Genomic DNA, 27,798 nt, shown 5'->3' with positions numbered 1-27,798 from the left:
CAACTTTATTCTATCAATGGAGCAAGACCCTTTTGCTCCTGTTTCAAAACTCCATGTACAATATAATCTCAAGACATTGGCCCTTTCAGCACAGTCCTCCAGGGCCAGGCTTATCAGCTTAAGCCCTGGGAGGAAGGGATTATCTTCTGCTTCTGGGCCCCTGGGAAACCTCGCCCAGCACTTCCACCCGCCTGTTTTCCTTTGGGCCTTCCTTGCTTCTGAGGCTCCAAAGAACCATAGCCACCTCAAGTACAAAGAGCAGTCCAAAAACAGGGAAACATTCAACCAACCCAGCACCCCAAAACGCCATGCTTTCTTGTTAAAGGCGGAATCCTACCGACTACGCCATATGTTTTAACAATCCGGCTAGCAGCTTCTGTGGGGGTGTAAGATCCCCCCACAGCCAGCACCCAGCAAGGCTCAATGAGATAAACTGAGTCACTCAAAGAAAACAAAGGCCACTCTGGCCACATATGATAACTTTGGGAATCAATACATGATAATTCTGTAGTTACAAGATAATCCTGTTTTTACAAGAGAATTTTTTCAGAGGTCAGCTTGCTCTTATGATGGGAAAAAATAGTTTGTTTTACTGAGGCCCACTCATGAGTAATTATGGGGAAAGGTAGTTTGACTTACTGGGGCCCACTCATGAGCTATTGCTAGGCAGTGTCCTTGGGCTGAGGAGAATACTATCAGGGATAGTGTTTTGAAGCTAGGGAAAAATGTGATCTTGGAATTGGGGTCCAAGCACAAGCACCCAAGCACCCCATCAATAATACCTAATTATTGTAAGACTAGAAGTTCTTAAGTTGTTTGCTGTAATGGACCCCTCTGGTGGGCCCCTTCTCAAAATAATGTTTTTAAATACAGAGAATAAAGTGCAACTGGAACCAATTACAGTGAAATATAGTTATCAGAATATTTTTAAAAAATAAATTCGTGTACCCCAGATTAAGAACTCCTGCTGTTGACAAAGATATTCTCCTTTTCTCCCCCTAACTTGTTTTAGTTGTTTCAGTTGTGTCCAATTCTTCGTGACCTTGTTTGGAGTTTTCTTGGCAAGGATACTGAAATGTTTTGCCATTTCCTTCTCTGGCTCATTTTACAGATGAGGAAATGGAGGCAGACAGGGTTAAGTGACTTGCCCAGGGTTACACAAATAGTAAGTGTCTGAGGCTGGATTTGAATTCAGGTCTTCTTGACTTCAGTCCTGGCCCTCTGTCCACTGTGCCACCCAGCTGCCTCCCCCTAATTAGGTATCATATTAATCAGTCAACAAACATTTATCCTACTATCTTCCAGGGACTGTAGTAGGTGCTGCTTTCAAGGAGATTACATTCTATCTACATATTGTGTGGCCTGCTACTCCATCCATTGGGCCTGGAGTTAGGAAGACCTGGGTTTCAATATGGCCTCGGACACTTAGTAGCTGTGAAACCCTGGGCAATTCACTTAACTCTGATTGCCTCAGCTTCCTCATATGTAAAATGAACTGGAGAAGGAAATGACAAACCACTCCAGTATCTTTGCCAAGAAAACCCCAAATGGGGTCATGAAGAGTCAGAAATGACTGAATAAGAACAACAGATTTATTTCAGGTATTGTACCTTGAAAGATAATTCATTGGGAAGGAACAGATACATTTTATAATGATATAGTGGCATATGGTAGTTAATCCTGAGTAGATGAGTAGGTGCATCAAAATCCTGGTTTAATTTAAAATAAAACTATGTTGGCAGACATAGTTCATGAGGAAATAATTTCCTCCTGACCATCACTCCCAATAATAACTACCATATAGTGTAAGTACCATTATGGCTGAGGGCCGGCATCCCATACTCCCAGCTTTTTTTCTGCTTCTTTAGGGTGAGAAATATTGAGTGCTATAGAGCCACTGGACTGTATCAGTCACCCCAGATGGATGGTGTGGAAAGAGGTCTTAGCTCAGGAACCACCTGTAAAGGTTCAAGAATAGATGGGCCAAGGGCTCTGAAAATCATGGGTGTGAACTGAGGAATCCATGACTTCTCACTTTAATACTTATGATAGTGAAAATTATTCTATTATCCATTTGTTGATTCTTTTTGTCCTACTGAAAGGAGTGACTAAGCCAAATAATGGTTGCTGATTAAGGACACATTATTATCTGCAGAGGCTATCGTGCCTTCTCAGACCCGCAGGTCTTGGCCCCCTAAAAGCTATTTTATTTAGTTAGCCTGTTCTAGCATTCTGCAATGTCAGCTACTTCAAAATGATATAAAATGGGGAAAAGTCCATGTTCTTGGGCCCATTGTTAGATTTTCTTAGTGGTCAAATATGGGGTCTTTGACTACAAGCTGTAGAGTATGAATTCCACAGCAGTCTTGGAGGAGGTAGTCTGTTTAGGCACATGATGGTTGTTCATTTGCTGTTACTCAGCAGCTTGGGAATGCAAAGGCAAATTTCTGAGTGTCAATACAACTTAGAGCAAACCTCCACCCTGCCTCCCAGTGGAAGAGATTCCATGTCGTCAGTCTGCCACCATGCAGCAGGGTGCCATTTTTGAGGTATTTTGTCATTCCTAAAGTTCAAGGCAGATTATAGGCAGATTGTATGTGCTATTAGGTGATACAGTTAGCTGCCACAATGGAGAGATCAGATGTGGTTAATGGCGTCCCATGATGTGCCCAAGCACATCCTCTGTGTCTACTCTGCTCATGGAACTGCAAGTCTGGACAGCCTATTTCAGAAGCTTCTGTTATACGTTATATAGGTCAATTGACCTTGTTGTTGTGCTGCTCTTCGATGGTGGGCATTAACACGGAACAAATAAATACTTGTATGACTACCACCATTCAGCAAGACTCCTCTAAAGGTTCCTGCCCCACATCTCTTTATTTCCGATCTCCTACTTCCGTACTCACCATTTGGCGATGCTGTTAACTACATGAATTAGGATAAATGTGTGCCATCTCCAAGGTCATGTACTTTATTACCATATGGCAAAATACTCCAAGTTTAGCCCCTTGGATTGATTAGCTTCCTTTTCATTTCATATTACCAAACTGGTCATTGAATAAAAAGCCTTTGCTCTCTATTTCTCAGTGACTGCTGGTCTTGCTTTTGTTTCCCTGAGTAAGCGGTGATGTTTTTGGTTTATGGTAGTAGAGGACAATGGAAGCACCATTCTGCCTAGTCAATCTCGTTAGCTCTAATACTCTGGATTAGAAAACTAATACACTAATACAAGAGTTGTGCTAACTATCCAATGTATTAGTTTCTATCATATATTCAGAAATGAATGAGAGCGCTACAAAGTACTACTACCTGGGGCCCAGTGGTCAGATGGTAAGGTAGGAACTTCACCATTACTCCCTTAGCTAACTTGTCTCCCAAAGGTCTGACAAAGGAACCATAATGACAATTTGGGTCTTTTGGTATCACTTCTGAATCAGTGATTCAGTGCCTCTTAAAACATCTGATTATTTTCCTTAAAAGTCCCAGTGATGTGGGTACAGGTCCTGGCCACTTTTGGCCAAGTAGTTCTACATTCTTCAATTGACTATTAGACTAGCGGCAAGTTGTAGAGACCATGCAGCCAGCGAGTCTAGCTTTTTTGTCCTATTGGTGGGGACCTTAATACTTCTATATGACTTTCTGTCCTTCCAGATCTAGGAGAAGTACTCTTGTGAATTGTTGTCTTTAGAGATTTCGTTCCAGGTATAATTTCTCTCATCACATGTTTGTATTCCCAGTAGAATATAAGCTACTTGAGGGCAGGAAATTTGTTTATTTATTTATTTTTAGCTGCAATGCTGGACAAAATTCCTTTAAATAGAATAGGCACTTAATAAATGTTTGTCCAGTCAAATTGAATTTGCACTGACTGGCAGACACCCTGTCCTGTTTGTGTTTGCACTTGGGTGACAGAGCAGTGTATCAGGAGGGCAGAGTTTATAATCTCAAAGAAGATCATAAACATGTCTGAAAGGTTCGGAATCGCCGGATAGAAGAAACTCTCAAAGTAGAAGGCAGAAGAATCAAAACATTTATTTAGGCTCCACAGTAACCAACCCATGAACCAGAAGCCCCATTTTGATATGTTGGTCATAATCTTCCAGGCCCAATAGGTACGCCTTGAAAGAGTAACCAGGAGGCTACAGAGAAACATGATTGCGTAAAGCAAAATCATGTTTCCCCCTTGATGGTAATAAGATTACCCACTGGACTGAAGTCTTTGTTCAGCTTCCTCCCGTAGATCAGCTCTGCTGCTGGCAGCTCCTGCCTCAGCTGTGTCTGTTTCTGAAACTGAAGCTGCAACTGAAACTGACGATGTAACGGTCGTAACTGCCTCTGTAACGGTCGTTGTAACTGCCTCTGGCTCCAACCGGAAAAGGAAAGAGAGGAAGAATCTTCAAGCTGTCCTCTCCCCTCTTATAGGGTTTCTGACATCATCAAGCTCCGCCCAAATGACCAGGGCCGATTGGTTCTTGAGTTGGCCCCTCCCCCTAGCATAGACATCAACACCTCCCCTCAGCCAGCCCCATGACTCCTCACACAGGAAGCTGTCTGCTTCCCGGCATGCTCCCCGGGCCTCCTGCCCCGGAAGAGCAAGCCACAGTGTCCAGAGGCTCAATGAGGCAAGCTGAGCCATTCAAAGAAAACAAAAGCCATTATGGCTACATTCCACCCCTTGTTATAGGATACATAATCTAATCAGCCATGTATCCTAGAACATACATTGTGATTCAATTACAAAGGAAACTAAAACATATCATTCATTATAAAGCAAAACATATCATTTGGTGACATTCCTAAACATTGGTTTAACGATTCAAATGCGATCCACCCCTAGGTCCCAGCAAGATAATCTCTTCAATCAATCATCCCCAAAATAATTATTAATAATTCAAATGTCCACCCCTAAATCCTTGTATCCATTACATAGGATCAATAATATCATAACAATAAAACAACACAGCAAGGATAACACAAAATAAGTAAACAGAACACTATCATCATTTCCACCCCCCTTGAACGATTGGGGCTCAAAATCTTGGGGTGAGGGGTGAAGGTCTCATTTTCCATAGCTTCTTCATGCTGAAATTGGATGTAGAGATGGCCCTGCCCCCAAAAAGTCCCATTCCAGAAGTCATTTCTTTAACAAGCTGGCAGGAATTCCAAGAATGCTACATGCTTAGGCAGTCACCGGAAAGTGCAGGGTGCTTAAGCCTGAAGGAAACAAAACTAGCAACAAGGTTAGCCAAAACAAAGGACAAAAAGAATAGTCTGTGAATCTATTATTATAACCTATTCACGGTAAAATATATGGTTCAGGGGTACGATTTGGTAATTATTTTCCCCTGAATAGACAACTGTTACAGTGTTGTCCTTCCCATGGGCTATAACTTCTGCAGCCTTTGGAATATCATCTGGCTTCCGTTTTACCCATACCTTAGCTCCTGACTTTATTCTATCAATGGAGCAAGACCCTTTTGCCCCTCTAGTAGTTATTTTGGGAGGAGGGTCAGTTTTCACAAAGGGTATTTTTTCACAGGGGATAATAATGACTTGAACCATCCTATCATTTCTACAAAATTGTACAGGTTTTTTACCCATATTCTGGAGTGTCACAACAATTTCTTTTTGATAATTAGAATCTATCACTCCAGCCAATACATGTATTCCTTGAGCCGCTAATCCTGGTTTAGGTAATATCCATCCAAGATGATTCTTGGGGATTCTCATACATACTCCAGTAGGGGTTTTTCTTATCTCTTTCCTATTTAACCTAAAATTCTCTATACAATGTAAATCATATCCTGCTGAACCAGGTGTTCCTGGACTTGGTAGTGGGACATCTTCCCTCACAGTCCAAAATTCAATGTTTTGAATCTCACATGTTTGCTGTTCTCTGATCTGCAGATTTGGGGTCATCATTCTGGCTAGAGGTGTACTCCCCCCTAAGGGTCTATTATTCAAATTACGTAAGGCAATAGACAAATTATCCTTCCAATGTCGATATGAATTATTTGAGCTTAATTTTCTCAGCTGTTCTTTCAACAATCCATTCATTCTTTCAATTAGCCCAGATGCTTGTGGGTAATATGGAATATGATATATCCATTCTATATTATTCAACACACAATATCTTTTCACTTCTTTGCCCTTGAAATGTGACCCATTGTCACTTTGAATCTGCATTGGGGTTCCATAATATAAACTTACAATATCTAAAGTTTTACAGGTGTTTTTCTGAGTTGCGTCTTTATAAGGACAAGCCACTAGTACACCTGAATAGGTGTCAACACACGTACATACATATTTACATCCTTTATCCTGGGGTAGTGGGCCAATATAATCTATCTGCCAAATTTGGGCTGGAACTTTTCCCCTTGCTATTTCTCCAGTAACTATCCTAGGAAGAGTTCGTTCTTTTTCTAATTGGCATATACAACACTCCTCTGTTATTTGTTTTAACAACGCATGAGAAATACTGATACCTCGATCCTGTGCCCATCGATGGGTGGCCTGGACCCCTAAATGGCCAGCAGTCTGGTGGACCCATCTTGCTAAGGCTGGGTCATCAGTTGGAGTCGGAGTAGGGACAATACATTCAGTAGCAATCTTTGCTAGTCGATCCACATGTGCATTGTACTCACGTTCTGGTGTGGTCAGGGTTGCATGAGCATCAACATGAAAAACTGACAGATCTGTAACCAAAGACATGTCCCATATATTTTCCCATAACTCTTTACCCCAAACTTGTTTGCCATGAATCTCCCAATTCTGATTCTTCCATATAGGCATCCACGTAGCTAATCCATTAGCTACCGCCCACGAGTCAGTAAATATATGACACTGTCCTCCTTTCTCTGCTCTGATGGCCTGATGCACTGCCATCAGTTCAGCATATTGGCTACTTCCACCTATCCCAGAACTTTCCAGAGTTCTCCTTGTACAGGGGTTATAGGCTACTGCTTTCCAATGTCTCTTCTGTCCTAAATATTTTGCTGTCCCATCAGTAAACCAAGCATGTTTCTTCTGTTCTTCATTTAGTCCGTCATATCCATTATTCCATTTCACTAAGGATGGTACCATCTGTTGCTTAGATTCAAGGGGCTTTTCATTGCTCTCAGTATCAATGTTCGCCACAGATTCATGTAGAGCAGAAACTCCATTTTTGCCTGCTCTGGACCTATTCTGAATATACCACTTCCATTTGATTATGCTTGCCTCTTGTGCATGTCCAATTCTGTGAGAAGCTGGGGTACTCATTACCCAAGTCATAATTGGAATTCCAGGCCTTAATACCACTTCATGACCCAGAGTTAGTTGCTCAGTTTCTACTAAAGCCCAATATGCAGCTAACAGCTGCTTCTCAAAAGGTGTATATTGCACTCCAGATGAGGGTAGTTTCCTTGACCAAAAGCCTAAAGGTACACTTCGGCTTTGTTGTTTTTGCCACAGACTCCAATTTGCATAGTCATCTTGTACAGTCACTTGTAACTCCACTGGCCCATTTTGCATAGGCCATAAGTCTAGAGCTAATTGAATAGCAGCCTTTGCTTCCTCAAAAGCTCTACTTTGTTCAAGTCCCCAGTCAAATTCATATTTCTTTCTGGTGACTTTATACAAGGGTTTTAAAATCTGTCCCAAATGTGGGATGTGGTGTCTCCAATAACCAAACAGCCCTATGAACTTTTGGGCCTCTTTCTTATTGGTAGGGGTGGGAAAATCCTGGATTTTTTGTCGAGCTTGTGGGAGAATTTCTCGCAGTCCTCTATTCCACTGTATCCCCAAGAATTTTACAGTTTGAGCTGGCCCTTGAACCTTTGCGGGGTTGATTTCCCATCCTTTGCTTTTCATATGGTCAATTAATAATACTAAACTCTCCTCCACCTCCTTTATATTCTTTCCTTGTATCATGATGTCATCTATGTAATGTGTAAGCTGTACACCAGGTAACTTTAATTCATCCAAATGTTCAGCTACAATCCTGTGGCAAATAGTTGGGCTATGAATATATCCTTGCGGCAGGCGTGTAAATGTATACTGTCGGCCTTGCCAAGTAAAAGCAAACTGATTCCATTGCTTGGGGTCTATTGGGATTGTAAAGAAGGCATTGGCCAAATCAATAACTGCATACCAAGTCCCTTCACGTTTTTGTATTCTCTCTATTAAAGTAACTGTGTCTGGGACAGCAGCATACAAGGGAGGAGTCACTTTGTTCAGCTGTCTATAATCTACTGTCATCCTCCATGTTCCATCTGACTTTCGGACTGGCCAGACAGGGTTGTTCCATTGAGTAGTTGTAGGGACTAACACTCCTGCCTCAACACATTCTCTTATAGTGTTGGCAATTTCATCTTGCCCACCTGGCACACGATATTGCCTCAAAGTAATTACTTCAGAAGGTTCGGGCAAAGTGATTGGATCCATCTTGATTTTCCCCACTAAGACTGCATTAATGCCTATTTTCCTCACAGCAAATTGGTATTTCCCTTCAGGTAAATTTAAGGTCATACCCTTCAAAATGTCTATTCCAATGATGTATTCAGGAATAGGCACAATAACCACACTATATTCTTTCTTGGGCAACTGTCCAATTTTCATCATCAATTTAACTTGTCTGGCTGATATTTCAGTCCCTCCTAGTCCTGTGATGGTAATAGGAGTTCCATGGCTGAACTTGTCTGGATTTCCATAAATAAGGGTGGCCTCGGCCCCAGTATCTATTAATGCCTCAGTTACCGTACTTGACCCATTTTTCCAATATATGGTCAAGTTAATGTGAGGTCTACAATCCAGCCTGTGTATTTCCTTAATTTGGACTGGGGCTCGGCCTATTCCCTAGTATTCCCTTTCATATGATTCACTTGGGTTTGAAGGTTCAACATCTGTAGCATTTGCAGGAGCAGTTCTGATTTCCCTATCTCTCGTGTTATCAAGTCCTCTATACATTCTGTATAATTCATTGGTTGGAATTCCATCTATCATTTCAAAACCTACCCCTGCTCTCAATAAAGTAGTAAACATTTCTTTCCTTGTTACTCTCCTTTGGCGCCAAGTTTGCTGGTTATACACTCTTCTCTCTCGAGGAGATCTATCCCTTCCCCAGTCACCTAAGTCATATAACTGTAAAATCTTATTTATCACTGTTGTAAGACGGCTCCCTACTTCTCCAAGCAATAAATTCAAAATTAGTTGTTTATAAGCAGGGGGAGCTGTCCTAATTATTAAATTCCTATGAGACAGTCCCATTGGATCATTGTAATATTTGTCTGCAGTTCCTATCATAATGGCAGTCTTCATTACCTCCTCCTTTAGTCTCATGATACAATCTCTAAGTGAATACCAGGGTCTGTGCTCAGTGGGCCACATAGAATCAGTATCATATCTCTTATTGCATCCCACAGCGGCTAATGCCAACAGAGTAGTCTTGCTATCACCATCTCCTTGCTGATGATGTTCCCTAAAAGCTTGTTGAACTAGAGGATCATGGCTGATACCTATGAATCTCATGCAGTCTGTCCCATCTACTGATATTCCACCGGCCCCTTGATCACTGAGTCTTACCATCCAAGATATCAATGGTTCTCCTATTCTTTGGCTGAATCTACTCAAAATATCTGTGACCTCTTGCGGTGAGAAATCTTCCTGAATTTCCCTTGTAACTGAATCTTCACCTCGGGTTTCTGTCTTCCTCCTTTGTATGGGTCGAGCCCTTGTCTGATCATTTAACCATCTCCTATTCTCTGTGTGAGGCACATCCTGAACCCCAGTAGTGTTTTGTGCCTCAGCCGGCTCTTTCTGGGCTGGGTTGAAATGCACTCTGGGCTTTTTTGGTCTCCTGTTGCTCTTAGCCACATTAATAGAAAAGTTCTCATTTGAGTCAGTTTGGTCTTCTGCTATCTGAGATTTCCCTTCTTCCTGTGGGGTAGGAGTGCCCCCATGTCTTTCACTTAATCTCAATCTTTCGTATACTAGCCGGTAGGCTGATAACACTATCCAGCTTTGCCTAGATAGTGATGCCCCTGACTGAATCCCAACTTCTCGTAAACACTTTTCTAAATCCCTAGGATCTCCTCTCCGTAGCCTTGGTTCCCAGTTTTCACAGGGTCCAGCTTTTTTAGCCAATTCTTTTGCTAGGGAGGAATAAAATGGATCCTCCCATCCTGGGATATTATCTCTTCCTCTGGAATTGTTCTGCTTCTAAATAGAGATCTTATACCTAGCGATCCTGTTCGTGACGCCAAATGTATCAGGAGGGCAGAGTTTATAATCTCAAAGAAGATCATAAACATGTCTGAAAGGTTCGGAATCGCCGGATAGAAGAAACTCTCAAAGTAGAAGGCAGAAGAATCAAAACATTTATTTAGGCTCCACAGTAACCAACCCATGAACCAGAAGCCCCATTTTGATATGTTGGTCATAATCTTCCAGGCCCAATAGGTACGCCTTGAAAGAGTAACCAGGAGGCTACAGAGAAACATGATTGCGTAAAGCAAAATCATGTTTCCCCCTTGATGGTAATAAGATTACCCACTGGACTGAAGTCTTTGTTCAGCTTCCTCCCGTAGATCAGCTCTGCTGCTGGCAGCTCCTGCCTCAGCTGTGTCTGTTTCTGAAACTGAAGCTGCAACTGAAACTGACGATGTAACGGTCGTAACTGCCTCTGTAACGGTCGTTGTAACTGCCTCTGGCTCCAACCGGAAAAGGAAAGAGAGGAAGAATCTTCAAGCTGTCCTCTCCCCTCTTATAGGGTTTCTGACATCATCAAGCTCCGCCCAAATGACCAGGGCCGATTGGTTCTTGAGTTGGCCCCTCCCCCTAGCATAGACATCAACACCTCCCCTCAGCCAGCCCCATGACTCCTCACACAGGAAGCTGTCTGCTTCCCGGCATGCTCCCCGGGCCTCCTGCCCCGGAAGAGCAAGCCACAGTGTCCAGAGGCTCAATGAGGCAAGCTGAGCCATTCAAAGAAAACAAAAGCCATTATGGCTACAAGCAGGTAGCTAGTTAGTGGTAGGTCAGCAGGGATTAAGTTGAAGCAGTTTGGGAAGTCAGGCATCCCCAACTTGCCTGGCCCTTTAAAAGTCCTGTATGTCTCTATTCCTAATTCAGGATCATGGTGTATTCCAATTAGGGTCTCTACCTTGAAAATAGAGAGCTAATATGGCTTTGATTTCTTTTGTGGCATATCTATACTTATAAGTTAAGAGATGAGCCTGATTCATTTTTGTGTGTTTTGTTATCTGCTGTTTTTGGAATCCTCCCAAAGATTCTTGCAAAGTTATGTTCCTCTGTTTCTTCCCATATGGTCCTGTGCTTTCTGCAGTTTTCTGAGAGTGATGAACAATAACCACACTATCCCACAATTCTTGGACTCTTTTTACTCCATCTTAGTATTCCTTTATAAAAAAGTTTTAGTGACGTGTTATTTTTACATCACAAATATTTATAAATCCCCCCCATTCCGTGTGAGGTTTCTTGTAACAAATAAGTATTTATAAAAATACAAATTAACAGAATAAGAAATAGAAAATTTAAGTAACTCAATTTCAGAGAAAGTAAAAGAAAAAATTTCCAGGACCTGATGGATTCACAAGTGAATTCTATCAAACATTCAAAGAAAAGTTAATTCCAATATTATGTAAATTATTTGCAAAAATAACAAAAGAAAGGTGCCTACCAAATTCCTTCTGTGACATATAGTCTGGATATACACACCAGAGGGAGTCAAAGCAGAAAAAAAAACTGTAGACCAGCCTCCCTAATGAACATAGATGCAAAATTTTAAATAAAACATTAGCAAAGAGGCAAATATAATATATTACAAAGATTATATACTATAACCAGGTTGGATTTATACTAGGAATGCGTGCTTATATTCCTAGTATTTCAATTACATAGTATTCAAATGCCATGGCCAACATCTGCCATGTTCCTTCTCATCTATGGGAACATCTGTTGTGATCCCATAGGACTATAGAGGAGTGATGGACAAGATGCCAAGTCAATTGACAACATGGGAGTTGGTCCCACTGATCTGAACCTGAGAGGCTGTAAACTTTATTTCTGCCTATCTAACCCTTATGCCACACCCCTAATCTTATATCATATCCTTGGCTCTTTTCAATTTCAGAAATCCTACTCCAAGGTCAAATTTGCCTTAGTTCATTAATTTTTACTTAGATTTCTGATACAGAAACGTAATGAGTGGCATATGAAAACATGCTCCAAATCACTAACAAGAACAAAAATGCAAATCAAAACAACTTTGAAGTTTTACCTTATACCCAGAAAATCAATAAAGATGACTGAAAAAATGTAGACATAATGTTGGAGGGACTATGGGAAAACTAGTCCGCTAATAAGATTGTTGGTGGAACTGTGAATTGGTCAAATGCATGGAAAACAGTTCGGAATTATGTGAGAAAAATGACTAAACTGCTTACACTTGATGATCCAATGATTCCGCTACCAAGCATATAACCCTCAGGAGGTTTGTTTGTTTTAAAAAGATATAATAAATATAAAAATTTTCATAGCAGTACTTCCTGTGGTAGTGAAGAACTGGAAACAAAGTAAGTGCCCATGGATTGAGAAAAAGATAAACAGATTGTGACACATAAATGTAATGAAATATTATTGTACAGTAAAAAAATGAGCCAGGCTCAAAGTAAGGAAGACCTGGTTTCAAGTTCTGATGCATACTGGCAGTTTGACCCTAGGCAAGTCACTTAATTTGTTGTTACCTTTAAGCAACTTTTTAAGACTAAACTGAAGAATTGTTGCCAAGCTGCATTAGTATAGGGAGTTCCACCCTCCCCTTTTTAAAAAATTTTGTTAAATATTTCCCAGTTACATTTTTAAAAAATTTTAGCATTCATATTTTAAAAATTCTTTCCCTCTTGGAATGTGTATATATATATATATATATATATATATATATATATATATATATATATATATATATATATATATATATATATATATATATATATATATATATATGTATACACACACACACACACATATATATATATGTGTGTGTGTGTGTGTGTGTGTATGTGTGTGTGTGTATATATATATGTATATATATACATATATATGTATAGACAGAGGGCACAGGGTGAGTTGAATATGAAGGGATGATATCTTAAAAAATAAAATCAAATTAAGGGATGAGAGAGGAATATATTGAGAGAGGAAGAAAGGAAGAGATAGAATGGGGTAAATTATCTCGCATAAAAGTGGCAAGAAAAAGCAGTTCTGTAGGAAGGGAAGAGGGGGCAGGTGAGGGGGAATGAGTGAATCTTGCTGTCATCAGATTTGACCTGAGGAGGGAATACCATAAACACTCAATTGGGTATATTATCCCACAGGAAAGAAGGAGGAAGAAGATAAAAAAGGGGGATGATAGAAGGGAGGACAGATAGGGGGAGGAGGTAATCAAAAAGAAACACTTTCAAAAAGGGACAGGGTCAAGGGAGAAAATTCAGTAAAGGGGGATAGGTTAGGAAGGAGCAAAATATAGTTAGTCTTTCACAACATGAGTATTGTGGAAGGGTTTTACATAATGATACGCATGTGGCCTATGCTGAATTGCTTGCCTTCTTAGGGAGGGTGGGTGGGAAGGAAAGAGGGGAGAGAATTTGGAACTCAAAGTTTTAAAAACAGATGTTCAAAAAAAAAAAAAAGTTTTTGCATGCAACTAGGAAATAAGATACACAGGCAATGGGGCATAGAAATTTATCTTGCCCTACAGGAAAGGAAGGGAAAAGGGAATGGGAGGGGAGTGGGGTGACAGAAGGGAGGGCTGACTGGGGAACAGGGCAACCAGAATCTATGCCATCTTGGAGTGGGCGGGAGGGTAGAAATGGGGAGAAAATTCATAATTCAAACTCTTGTGAAAATCAATGCTGAAAACTAAATATATTAAATAAATTAAATTAATGAATTAAAAAAAAATTCTTTCCCTCCTTTCCTCCCCTCTCCTACCCATAGAGAAGGCAAACAATAGGATACTGGTTATACATATGAAGTCATGTGAAATGTATTTCCATGTTGCAAAAGAAAACATTCTCCCCAAAAAAGCAAAAAATAAATAAATAAAGTGAAAAAAGTATGCTTCAGTGTTCATTAGTTCTCTCTCTCTCTACAAGTGTGTAGCATTTCATCTTGGGTCCTTTGGAATTGTCTTGGATCGTTGTTTTGACTAAACTATCCAAGTCATTCGCAGTTGATCATTATTACAATACTGATGTTACTGTGTACAGTGTTCTCCTGGTTCTTCTCACTTCACTTTGCATCAGTTCATACAGTATTTCCCAAGCTTTTCTGAAACAGTTCTGCTTATCATTTCTTATAGAATAATAGTATTCCATCACAGTCATATGCTACAACTTGTTCAGCCATTCCGCAGTTGATGGGCATCTCCTCAATTTCCAATTTTTCACCACCACAAAAAGAGCTGCTATAAATATTTTGTACAAATGTCCTTTTCTCTTTTCTTTGATCTCTTTGGGATACAGACCTAGTAGTGGTAGTGCTAGGTCAAAGGGTATGCATGATTTTATAGCTCTTTGGGCATAGTTCCAAATTGTTCTTCAAAGTGGCTGGACTAATTTACAACTCTATCTTCAGTGCATTGGTGTTCCAATTTTTCCACATCCTCTACAGCATTCGCTATGTTCCTTTTCTGTTATGTTAGCTAATCTGATAGGTGTGAGGTGGTATCTCATAGTTGTTTTAGTTTGCATTTCTTTAATGAGTAGTGATTTAGAGCTTTTTTCCATGTAACTACTGATAGCATTGATTTTTTCTTCTGTATACCTCCTGTGGTTAGTATCCTTTGACCATTTATCAATTAGGGAATGCTCATATTTTTATAAATTTCAGCTCCATATATATTTGAGAAATGAGGCCTTTATCAGAGAAACTTTTAAAAAAAATTTTCCCAGTTTCAAGAGGGAGTCTCCTTGCTGGGAGATCCCCACACCAATGAAATCACAAGTACAGATACAAAAAAGAAATGATAAATATGAGGAATTCAAAGAAACATAGAAAGATTTATATGAACTAATCCAGAGTAAAATAAGCAGAACTATAAGAGTAATATCCACAATGACTTCCTTTTAGTGATCTTCTTACCTACATTGTCATAAAGAAATTAATAATTGAAAAGTCAATAACAGTCTCAAAGAATGAATAATGAAACTTACCTCTTTCTTCTCATCAGGGGATTTTGAGTGTAGAATGTTGTAACATTATCATACATTTACCAACTATATTGTTCATCTTTTGCCTTTAAGATACCTTTTGTTATGTCATATTATTTCCAAATAAATCCTTTCCCCTTACCTACCCAGCCAACTGTCTTTTATAACAAAAATTTTAAAAGAGGAAAAACAAAACAGTTCAGCAAAACCAACCAACGTATGGACCACATCTAACAGTATATGTAAAATTCCACTCCCATAATCACACACTCTGCAAAGAAAGGGAAGGTGGTACATTTTCTCATCTCTTTTCTGGGCCTAATTAGAATTAATTAATTTAATTAATAATTAAAACACTAATTGTAGTTTTGGTTTTGGCTTATTGTTCTGTTTACATTATTGGCATCACTGTGTAAATTGTTTCCCTGCTTCCACTTAATTCAGTATTATTTCATGAAAGACTTTCTTTCCATGCTTCTCTGAATTCTTCAGATTTTGGCTTCTTATGAAACAGTAATATTCCGTTCCTATACCACAATTTTTTAGTCATCCTCCAATCAATAGGCACTAATTTTGTTTCCAGTTCTTTGCTATATACACATATATACACACACAAAATGCTGTTCTGAACATTTGGGACATTTTAGTTGTCTTTTCTTTTTAAAAACATAACTCCAAATTGTGGTCCAGAAATGACTGGTTCCATAACTCACAGCTCCACCAAAGTTGTATTAGCATGGCTTTCTTCCTAGAGCTCCTCCAGGGTCTATTTTCTGTTATCTTTGCCAATTTGCTAAATATTATATCTTTTGATTTTTATTTCTCTTTTTATTTTGGATGGGACCTGTGATTAAAAAACAGAAGAATTATCTATTGGATCTGTACCTACTCTGCAAATTAGAATCTTAGAGTTGTGCAGGCATTTCCTTGCCTTGTGATTTACCCAAAATTACAAATCTGGGATGTGTTAGAGGCGGAACTCTAACCCAGTTCTTCATAACTTTGAGGCTTTCTGACCATATGCCATACTGCATCTTCTAATATTTGTGATTTGGATCATTTTTTCATTTGGTTGATAATAGTTGCTAACTGTTCTTTTGATAACTATTTGTTCATATCCTTTGAGCATTCACTGGGGAAAGGTGCCACTTAACTTATTCTTTCTTATAAGAAAAGGCTCAATTTAGGTGTGAGACCAGGGAAAAGGGAGTAAAAGCTAGATAAACAGGACTTTGCAGGTGTCTGTCTACTGATGTAATTTCTTATCTCTACTTTCTCAGCAAAGCAATTTCTAAAAATATAGGAGGGGTACAGGGTGTGGGGGGGTGGATGTTAGGAGAGTAAGGTCTTTTCCTGTGCTGAGGAGGGGAGGGGGGCTTCACTATTTCAGTATTCTATTCAATAGCATACCGAGGCCCCCTATTCACTATTTCAGCACTCCACTCAATCCTTCCTCTTCTCTTCAACTTTCTGAAGACCCCTCACCATTATTGATACATCTGAATTCTTCCCCTTAACCATCACCTCTTTAAGTAAATATGGGAAGGATTGATCTACGCACTGACAAACCAAAAGAAAACAATAATGCAAGTGTCCCTTTAAATTCAAAAAGTCTTTTCCTATACAGCTGTCTGGCAGGGAACACTGTCAATGAAGTCCTGTGGTCCTTGGTATTTGTTCCAGCCCTCTCCAGCACAGCATCTCAGCATCTTCTTCTTGTCTTCTTGTGGGAACCAGCTTTCTGTCCATTCTCCTACAAAAGTGACCTTAGCACAATTTTAAACTACCATTTCTAATCCTCATAACCCTGATCATTTTTACAAACTCAAAATTGGAACCATGGCCAATTGTCATGTTTAAGAAATTCACATCAGAACCCAGTGTCTTACACTTTATATTAATCCATTATTAATTTCCTCACCAGGAGGATGAGATTTCACTTGAGGAATTAATAACAGGCTCCAAAACATACATAAATATATTAAATAACCAATTTTTAACACAATACACATAAAATCTTAAACTTTTAGTCATGCTATGTTTCTTTTGATGGCATTTACAAAATAAACCAGAAGTCATTGTTCTTTTTTAGCATTATTAATTGTAACAAAACTTTAGACAAGCATGATATTAATCAAATAACAAAATAACATTCTCACAAGCCCTTGACCTAATTGTCTCCATACCATTACCAAGAATTAAAGGACCCTAACTCATGCAAGAACACATACAGGAACACTAGTCCCAGTCCTATAGTAACCTAAGATATTCCATAATCAATTATTTGAGTAAATTTGTTACTGTACCTATAAAACCTTCCGATTATAGAAATTTGCCACCCAAGGCATTAGAGACTTATCAGTTATCAGTCCCATTAGGTCTTTGAATAGCAAATTCCAATAATCAGTTTAAGATATAACTATAGTCTCACATTGCTTAAGGAACATCTCCAAAGCAAGCCCTGACTAGCTCACATGCATTTCCACCCTTGTTCACAAGGCCTTACTAAGTTGGTGCAAAAGTCCATAAGTAACACAAATTCCAGAGTATTATCAAGAAATTAAATTCCCAGTTATCACAGAATCCCTAAATATCTCATAGAATCCTTTCAAACAAAGGGAACATCTTAAGGTGAATCTTAAGTAGTTTGCATAAATTTCTGCACATGTTCTAGTTCTAGATAAAAATATTATTAGATTTCCCAGTAAGATAACACAAAAGAGCTCATATCTTATACTGACTACTTGCTTTGATTATAGAAACTTACTGTAGAAGGAAAAAGATCAGGGACATGTGACATACCAAATATGACAGGATAAAACATCCTTAGCTTTGTTTAAATTCAGATAGAGTCCCAGTTTTCCAATCATGCAGTATCTGTTTCTCCTCATAGCCAGACTCAGGAATAGTCAGGTGAGAAACATTCCTTTCCAAAGGAACACAATGGGGAAACTGAGCCAGGAGAATCCCAACCTAGATTGAGGTTAAGATTGTCCCCTTGGCTTTTTTCCAAATGCAGACCGCTGCCTGTTAACGGTACAAGATCACATTCCCTCTGAGTAGCTTATCTTGTGGCATTTTTTTTTCAGATACTGATTTAATGCAGACAACTATACCCAAATTCAAACTCAAAACCAATTAGTTATGCTCCCAAGCACCTTTCACCTTAAACAGCAAGTCTCACTAGTCACAGCTTAGAGCCAGAAATAGTTCCTTTTACTTTCATGGAGTTGCAATAAGCAATAACGATTTACTAGGACTCACATATATAAGAGATTCCATTAAACATCTTACTCTTCTTAAATTTAAACTCGTCATGGTGTGAAAGCCAATTGTTAGAATCCCTTCTGTCATACATAAACTTGCAACTTCTCAGCAAGCTAAGTTCATTGTTTAGGACCTACATAAATCAAACAACTTCTTTTCCTGGGGCTGATGACCTTGCCCATGCAGATAGTTTCCAGGGGCCTTGGCAATTTCACAAAATAAGGAGAATTAACATGGACCCCAGGAAGGGGTTAATGCAGGTGCCCTTTGTCTGCTGACTCCCATGCATACAGGAAGACTGTTCTGAATGGGCAGAACCAAATCGATAAGGCTTTACATAATCCCCTTCTTTCCACATACAGTAATCAATTAACCATTTTTGGTTTTAGCATTAAAACAATAATCAACAAAATAACCAAATGCTCTTAACTGTAATAAAAACAATAAATTTCAATGACATCAAATACATTTCTAGATCATTAAAAAATAATAATTATTATTTATAAAAGGATGGGCTGTCTTACCCTAAGTATAGACACTGACTGGCAGGCTTTTCTACCTTTGGACTCTTCCTCTACTTCCTACTTTCTTCTACCAGAATGGCACTAGCTGCTACTGCCTGTACACATTCTGGCCAGCCCCATGTGACATTGAGTCTAATACTTTGGGAAGGAACACCACTGGTTTACATCACCACCATCCCCTTTATTCCTTTTTTTAAAAATTTCATCCTTCTGCCAGGGGAAGGAAAATAACTCTCTTGCTCTAATCTGATCTGGAATGGGAAGGGTTAAAAGAAAAACCTTGGGCCTGTTTGCTATCCTTTGCTGTTTCTCTGAGCACTCTTATTCAAGGTCGATCCAAAGACACAACAAACCTAGGAATGAAACTCAAAAAAATTCACAGCAGGTTTGGACATAATTGTCATCAATAGCAAATGGCTGCAACAGATTAGCTTACAAATAGAAATATAGTAGGCCTTCTAAAAATCATGCAAAGGATTTTACAAAACATTTCTTCATAAAAATATTTCCCTTTCTCGGAAACAGCTTACAATGTATCCTGATATTATTATTATTAATTCCTAAGTACTAAACAATTCTATCATCAAACATTTTTCACTTAATTGAAGAGAAAAAAAGGAAACTAAACATACTTTTGTAAATACTTGATTTAAGCAATAACCCCAATAGCTTAATTAACAATCTCACAAATTCCTAAATGATAGCAAAACAATTTTAACTGAAAATCCCCTTTAACAAAGACAAAATTTGGTAATTTATGATTTCTTAAATTACAGTACTTCAAAATATTATAGTACATGGTCAAATAGAATGACTTAAAAGTTTCCTAACTCATTTACCATTTTTTTACAGTAAAATTCCTAACCTAACAACATTTAGATTATAAGAGAAATTGCTTTTCTGACAGCACAGATGATACGTTTACCAAATTATGCAATAAAGGAAAAATTTTAAATACGATAATACCATAAACAGTTATCATCTATTTAAACTTTAAAACTAAAACCATTTAATTACCAATTTGGATTGGATGTATTTCCAGATTCATCTCATCACCATTGACATAAATTTCACATCTAAGAAAATCCACATAAAGATAATGAATATGAGGCAGTTATATTCAACTTAAAACAGTTGACATTCAAATAGCATTTGTTTTATGCCAAGCACCTTTACAATCATGTGATCTTTGTAATATCCCTGGGAATGAATTCCAACATCATCCCCTTACCGAACAGTAAACTAAAGTAAACAGAACTTTCTTGGGGCTATATAGTTAATAAATTTCTTAATGCCAAATAATAATATGTATTTTTAAAATTATACAAATATACATTTCTAAGTTCAATACCCTTGGCCCTTTATAAAGGAATATCATCCACAAATTCACATATTTCTTCAACATTTCAGTTCCCCATTCACATTCACATTTTTCTTGGGAAAGTTTTACAAACAGTTTGGAATCACCTGTTATAATCAGGTCAGTTTAAAATGTGCTGGGCCAGTATTCTAACTACTTCTTTTGGCCCAGGTAAAAAGAAAACCTAAGGAATTTGAATCATTGCTGACAAGGTATAGCCAGTTTCCCCTCCAGGCAGAGGAGTGTGATAATTAATTGAACAGTAATAATAATAATAACTCACAATAACCAATATCTTTACCATAGCCAATATTCATATTAGATTTAATAGAACCCACCTAGGGATCTACCCTGAAAGGTGGGTGGACATAATTCCTTTTATCTCTCCAGATCTTTATCTACTGGTTTTTAAATTAGGCTATCAGCCTTTCACTCTAAGCTGCCTGCTTAAGATTTTTGTTTACTAATCTTAGTTTAGTGCCAAATAGTAAAACAAATTCTAACCTATCTTAAGCATTAAATTAGGAGTGACACATTACACTTTTCATATTTTTAAACACGACCAGAACGGATTCAAGTTCTTTCCAGTTGGGTCCTATTATACAAGCAATTTTCTCTTTTAGGTGAGGCAGGGAATGGTTAAAGGCTTATTTAGCTTGCATCCCTTTGATCTGAGGGGAAAAGATTCACCCTCCTTTTCTCCTTATCTTTCTCTCTTCTACATTCAACAACTTGGCCAAAGTTGGAATGTGGGAGAGAGGAAGAGAATATTTTCCAACAACTCTTCAAGAGTTTTCAAACCTTTTTTACTTTTAAAACCTCTACTAAAATAGATTATAACTTCCTTACACTTTTTTACACATGCTCTTCTCCTACATGCTTAAACTTTCTTGCTTTTATTCATCCCTTCTGGTGGACTTTGATTAAAGCCCCTTTAAAATGGCACATACCTTATTTCCCTCTTCAATTTGCCTTTTCCCATCATATAATCTAAACAATAAAATGCTTTTCTTTCTCCTTCTCTCTCCCACCCACCTGGAGTCAGGGAGAGAAGGACAGAGATAGTGGACCTTATAGGGTGTCAGATTACACACTTGCTCCGCACGGAGACACAGAACAGATATGGACAGAAAATGACAGAGACCTCAGAAAGAATTCTTAGAAATCCACTGCACAAATTAGACATCGTCAGCATTTTTCTTTTCTCTTGTCTTTCCCTTTCTAGTTTGCTAACTCCCAATTAGGCAGTCTGCCCCCTAGTGGGTTATTTCCACCCGTCGGCTGAGGCTCATGAGTTCTTGCTCTCCCTTTCTAAAAAAAGGGAACGTTCGCTGATCATGCCCTATCCATCTTAGACTGAGTTGTTCCCCAGGTTTTCACCCCCTCCCTTTTCTAAAAGTGGAGGCTCACCAATCTCATCAAGGGGAGTGGGCTGAGGCTTATGAGTTCTTGCTTTCTAAAAGCACACTGATGGGGGGCAGAGCCAAGATGGCGGCTGGAAAGCAGGGACTTGCATGACCAGGTCCCTCCAAAAACCTATAAAAAATGACTCTGAACAAATTCTAGAACTGCAGAACCCACAAAATAGCAGAGGGAAGCAGGGCTCCAGCCCAGGACAGCCTGGATGGTCGCTAGGTGAGGTCTATCTTGCATGGAGCTGGGAGTAGAAGGGAGGGGAGCAGAGCCCAGCATGGGTCTCGAAGACCAACCAGACCAGGACTTGGGGGGAACAGGCCCTAGCACCCTGAATCAGTGAGCTGTGGCAGTTACCAGACTTCTCAACCCACAAACACTAAAGACAACAGAGAAGGTTAGTGGGAAAAGCTGCAGGGGACAGAACGGAAGGAGTTTTAGGGTTTGGCCACCGCCCCGGGGGAAGCAAGAGGCGGTGCAGCTCTGAGGACAGAACTACAGCTGCAATTGCTTCTGGCCCCAGGCCCACCTGGTGGGAGGAATTAAGTGGCGGATCAGAACAGGAGTGCAGAGCCTACTTAACATCTGAGTCAGGTCTGGGTTGGTGGTTCTTGGGAGAGGAAAAGTGCTGGTGTGGCAGAGCTTGCTATGTAGAAATAGCTCTGAAAACAACAGTGCAACCCCTCAAGCTTGGGACAAAGTACTCTCTACAAGCAGTCATACCCCGATGAAAAATTCAAGGGTCAAGTAGTTGGCTGGGAACATGGCCAGGCAGCTAAAATGGACTCAGATTCAGACTCAGACTTTGGAATCTTTCTTTGGTGACGAAGAAGACCAAAACATACAGCCAGAAGAAGTCAACAAAGTCAAAGAGCCTACATCAAAAGCCTCCAAGAAAAACATGAACTAACCTCAGGCCATGGAGAGCTCAAAAAGGATTTGGAAAAGCAAGTTAGAGAAGTAGAGGAAAAATTGGGAAGAGAAATGAGAGTGATGCGAGAAAACCATGAAAAACATGTCAATGACTTGCTAAAGGAGACCCCCCAAAAATACTGAAGAAAATAACACCTTAAAAAATAGACTAACTCAAATGGCAAAAGAGCTCCAAAAAGCCAGTGAGGAGAAAAATGCCTTGAAAGGCAGAATTAGCCAAATGGAAAAGGAGGTCCGAAAGACCATTGAAGAAAATACTACCTTAAAAATTAGACTGGAGCAAGTGGAAGCTAGTGACTTTATGAGAAATCAAGATATTATAAAACAGAACCAAAGGAATCAAAAAATGGAAGACTATGTGAAATATCTCATTGGAAAAACCACTGACCTGGAAAATAGATCCAGGAGAGAGAATTTAAAAATTAATGGACTACCTGAAGTCATGGTCAAAAAAACAGAGCCTAGATAAAAGCTCACTGATATTGCCCCAACCCCAAGTCACCCAGGAATTTCTCACTAGTCTTGCCCTCTAGAGGACTCACGGATCTTACTCACCTGGGATGGTGAGCACAACTTACATGACTAGATAAATGTTGCAACAATCTGCTAGCAGCTGCCGTGGGGGTGAAAAACCAACACAAGCCCAACAACAAGAACACTGCAAGCCCAGGTTCTTTTGATCTGCTTTACTAAGGAAAGCAACATTTAGGGGTAACAATCTTACTTTAATCCAATATACAAATATCATTCACTTAGTTCAGGGGAAAAAGCCAGCACCCTGAACTTCAGAGCAAATACAAACAAATTACAAACATATATTTATAAACAGACCAAATACAATTCATAGTTACCTAGGAACCATCAACATCTAAGTTCAGCCGGGAGCTTGACAATGGCTGGCCCAGAGTCACGCACCACTCCTGCTGTAGCTCAGAGTTCCAAAAGAGAAAGCCAACCTCTGGGAATTATATATCTTGTTCAGGGTCAAAGGTGAGTCCACACATGTGACTCACCCACATGACCTAAAATTGTCACAAAAATGCAACTTAAACCCACGTGGTCTAAAAGCCTCTGATGTCACAAACATGTCACTCAAACCCATGTAAACTAGGCTTTCCCTTGAGGCAAAGAGGTCATCATGGACTCCTAATTTAACCAAGGAAACAAAGGCCAAACTCTTCAAGGGCACTTGGTTGAATAAGTGCTAAGAGCCCATCCTGATTCCCAATACACTCCACCTCTTCCAGGCTCCATGGCCTAACAAAAATCCAAATTAAATGGCCATGGGTCCTGGAACAAATAGAAGCATTATACACTGTGATCCAATCAAACAAGAAACTAAAACATATCATTCACAACTAAACAAAACATATTCAGTGTCATTCCCAAATACTTGTTTACAATACAAACATGATCCACCCCTGGTGGAAGTCATGGGAGTGGTTTCCTGGGGGTCCAGAGCAGGGGCCCTGGGAGATAATCCCTCCTTCCCTCTCCCCATGGTACTAGCACTCTGGAAGAGACAGGCCGGAACAAAGGCTGTGGGAGAAAAAGCCCAGGCATGGGGGAGGGTTGGATGGCCAGAGCAAGGACTTGAGCTGATAATGCTGGCTCCGGAGGACTGTGCTGAAAGGGTGAATGTTTTGAGATCATTATTGTATACGGAGTTTTGGAACAGGAGCAGAGAACTGCCTGCATACAGACTTGAAAGAAACATTAGAGAATGGCCTTCGTGCATATTTGGCAGGAGCGGCTGGTGAGGAGAAAGAAGAAGTGGCAGAAGAGGTGGAAGCAGCAGCAGCAGCAGAAGCAGCAGAAGCAGACAGTGGCTGCAGACATATTGACCGAGACAGAGCAGAAGACTGCCTGCATGAGAACTTTGGAAAGGTGAGAGTGGTGAGCTGCCTTCCAGCCGACTTTGGTGAGGTGGATCACAATGTATAATGCTTCTCTTTGTTCCAGGACCCATGGCCATTTAATTTAGATTTTTGTTAGGCCATGGAACCTGGAAGGGGTGGACTATATTGGGAATCAGGATGGGCTCTTAGCACTTATTCAACCAAGTGCCCTTGAAGAGTTTGGCCTTTGTTTCCTTGGTTAAATTAGGAGTCCATGATGACCTCTTTGCCTCAAGGGAAAGCCTAGTTTACATGGGTTTGAGTGACATGTTTGTGACATCAGAGGCTTTTAGACCACGTGGGTTTAAGTTGCATTTTTTGTGAATTTTAGGTCATGTGGGTGAATCGCATGTGTGGACTCACCTTTGACCCTGAACGAGATATATAATTCCCAGAGGTTGGCTTTCTCTTTTGGAGCGCTGAGCCTCAGCAGGAGTACAACTCTAGGCCAGCTGTTGTTATGAGCTCCCGGACTTTGATGTTGATGCTTCTCTTGTAACTGTATATTGTGATTTTGTCAGACAGAAATCTGTCTGTTGATTCGTGTTTATTTGCTCTGTTTGTATTTGCTCTGAAGCTCAGGGTGCTGGCTTTATCCCTGAGCTGAGTGAATGATATTTGTATGTTGGATTAAAGTAAGATTGTTAACCCCTAAATGTTGCTTTCCTTAGTAAAGCAGATCAAAAGAACTTGGGCTTGCAGTGTTCTTGTTGTTGGGCTTGTGTTGGTCTTTCACCCCCACACCAGCTGCTAGCCAAATTGTTGCAACAATCAATTCCTCCGAGTAGGCTTCGCTAACACTATCAGGAGCTCCTTTCCACTTTTGTTTTTGCCTCCTGAGATTGTCTGTCTTCGGGTGCTTATCTAATCAGGAGGGAGGTTTTCACAAACCAAAGTCTCTGAGCCACCAGCAATGGCCAGCAGGCACCTGCCCTGGGATTCAGCATGCAAAGACCCCTCCCAGAAAGGGACTTCTCGGCCAATGCACTAAAACTGTGTGGGTCAGAGACCACTATTCACGTTAAAATTCTTGAGAAAAGGCAAAAAGGAGTTTATTACTTTCTCGTGAGAAAGGACATACCCCAGCATGGCCCAAGATGATGCCAGTACGTGTGTGTGTGTGTGTGTGTGTGTGTGTGTGTGTCTTACATACAGCTCAAAGCAACTTATATAAACACTAACACAGAGTTCCCCCACCCCCTACTGGCTCCTCTTCCCATTGACTGGATTTGGAGCTCACATTCTAAACTCAGAATCTTTTCCCAGCAACAGAGAACAAAGAATAAAAAGACAGGCGTGAGACCAGGGAAAAGGGAGTAAAAGCTAGATAGAAAGGACCTTGCAGGTGTCTGTCTACTGATGTAATTTCTTATCTCTACTTTCTCAGCAAAGCAGTTTCTAAAAATATAGGAGGGGTGCAGGGTTGGAGGGGGTGGGGTGGATGGTAAGAGAGGTAAAGTCTTTTCCCATGCTGAGGTGGGGCTTCACTATTTCAGTATTCTATTCAATACCATACTGAGGGGGTTTCACTATTTCAGCATTTCACTCAAGGCCATGGCGATTTGTGTGGTCTTCAGAAATTCAAGTTCAGGGCAAAAAGTCTCCTGGGATTTATTATGCCCTGAAACTAAGACCAATCAGGTCTGTTTTACAATTTTATTTCCATATAGGGAAAGCTGTTCTTTAAGGGCAATGGATAGAGTGCTGGGTCTGGGGAAGATCTGAGTTCAAATGTGGCCTCAGACACTAGCTGTGTGACCCTGGAAAAATCACTTAACTCTGTTTGCCTCAGTTTCCTCATCTGTAAAATGAGCTGGGGAAGGAAATGGCAAACACTCCAGTATCTCTGCCAAGAAAACCCAAATGGGGTCACAGAGAGTCAGACATGACTGCAAAATGACTGAACAACAATGTACCCTGCAGCTAGTTGGGAGTGGGAGAAAGGAAAGGGGGCAGTGCTGCACCAAATGCTGTTCTCTTCTGGACTAAAGAGGTTGGGTTAAAACTGCTCCTCATATAAAGCCTCCAACTAATCCTCTTTTCCAAAGGTACTTGGAAAGTACTTGGACTTTTGTCCAACCAGGCAGTGCCCTCATCCTAGAGCTACAAAGCCAGCCAAGAAGTGCACACCAGCCCAGTGACCCCACAGAACAGAAGGGCACCCCAAATCAAGGCCTCTATCACCTCCAGCTCTAACTTCTGTATTTCTCTGCCTGCACTTTTTAGCTCTCAAGGCAACTTTGAAGTCCCCCTTCATCACTAGAGCTTGCGTAGGGAAGTGTAGGTTTTCCACACCTGATTGTACCAGGTAAAATGCATTCATTGAAAAAAAATTTTTGTAGCAAATTTCTCTGCCAAAAGTCTCATTTTGAATATATAGGGATTCAGATTTGTAAGATCCATGAAAGGGCATAAATGAGCAGTTTTCAAAGGAAGAAATCCAAGTTTTCAATAACTATATGCAAGAAGCCTCAAAATCTTGACTCCTTAGAGAAAGAGAAATTGAAGCAACCTCTGAGGTTCTACTGTACACCAGTAAAATTGTTGAAGATGACCAAAAGAGAAAATGGCAAGTGCTCGATGGGTTGCAGGAAAACCGGCCCATCAATATGCTGTTGATGGAGTTGTGAAATTGCTCCAGCCTTTTTAGAAAGCAATTTGGAGCTTTCCCATAGAGGTCATTATACAGCTCATACACTTTGACCCAGAAATCCTATGCTTTGACCCAGAAATGCCGCTACTAGACCTGTACTTGAGAGGCCAGAGAGAAAAGGGGCCAATAATTACAAAAACATTTTTAGTGATTTTTTGTAGTGGTGAAGAAATGGAAATGAAAGGGGTGCCCATCAACTGGAAAACAGGTGAACAAATTATGGCACGTGGATGTAGTAAAGTGTTATTGAACCGTAAGAAATGATGGGATGGTTTTGGAGAACGTTGGGAAGACTCGTACGAGCTTAATACGGAGTAAAGTGTGATCCAGGGGGATAATTTATACATGGACAATATTCTAAAGAAAAACAACAGCTGCAAGAGTCTTAAAAACGCTGACCAAAGCAATGACTGGCCATAATTCCTTAGTACCAGAGATAAAGTGTGTCACCCATCTCTTGACAAAGGCAATAGACTTGAAACACAACATGAGATACACACTTGGACATGGCCAATGTACGACTTTGTTTTGAAGACTTGGA

At 40.0% G+C, this 27,798-nt stretch overlaps 1 protein-coding gene across 3 annotated transcripts in view; it reads left to right on the top strand.

Moving 5' to 3' along the window:
* Positions 1-27,798, top strand: part of FAXDC2 (fatty acid hydroxylase domain containing 2) — a 58,634-nt gene that overhangs the window by 10,559 nt on the left and 20,277 nt on the right. The window contains exon 1 of one of the 3 annotated variants that reach the window (XM_036750312.1): positions 24,459-24,593. The exons of the other annotated variants lie outside the window; for them this stretch is intronic. The gene's annotated coding sequence lies outside the window, so the exon portion shown is untranslated. Of the gene's footprint in view, positions 1-24,458; positions 24,594-27,798 lie in introns of those variants that run through there. 3 annotated transcript variants of the gene reach the window in all.

Source organism: Trichosurus vulpecula, chromosome 3 (assembly GCF_011100635.1).
Source record: "Trichosurus vulpecula isolate mTriVul1 chromosome 3, mTriVul1.pri, whole genome shotgun sequence".
Lineage (NCBI taxonomy): Eukaryota > Metazoa > Chordata > Mammalia > Diprotodontia > Phalangeridae > Trichosurus > Trichosurus vulpecula.
This window is presented reverse-complemented; position numbering and strand designations above follow the sequence as displayed.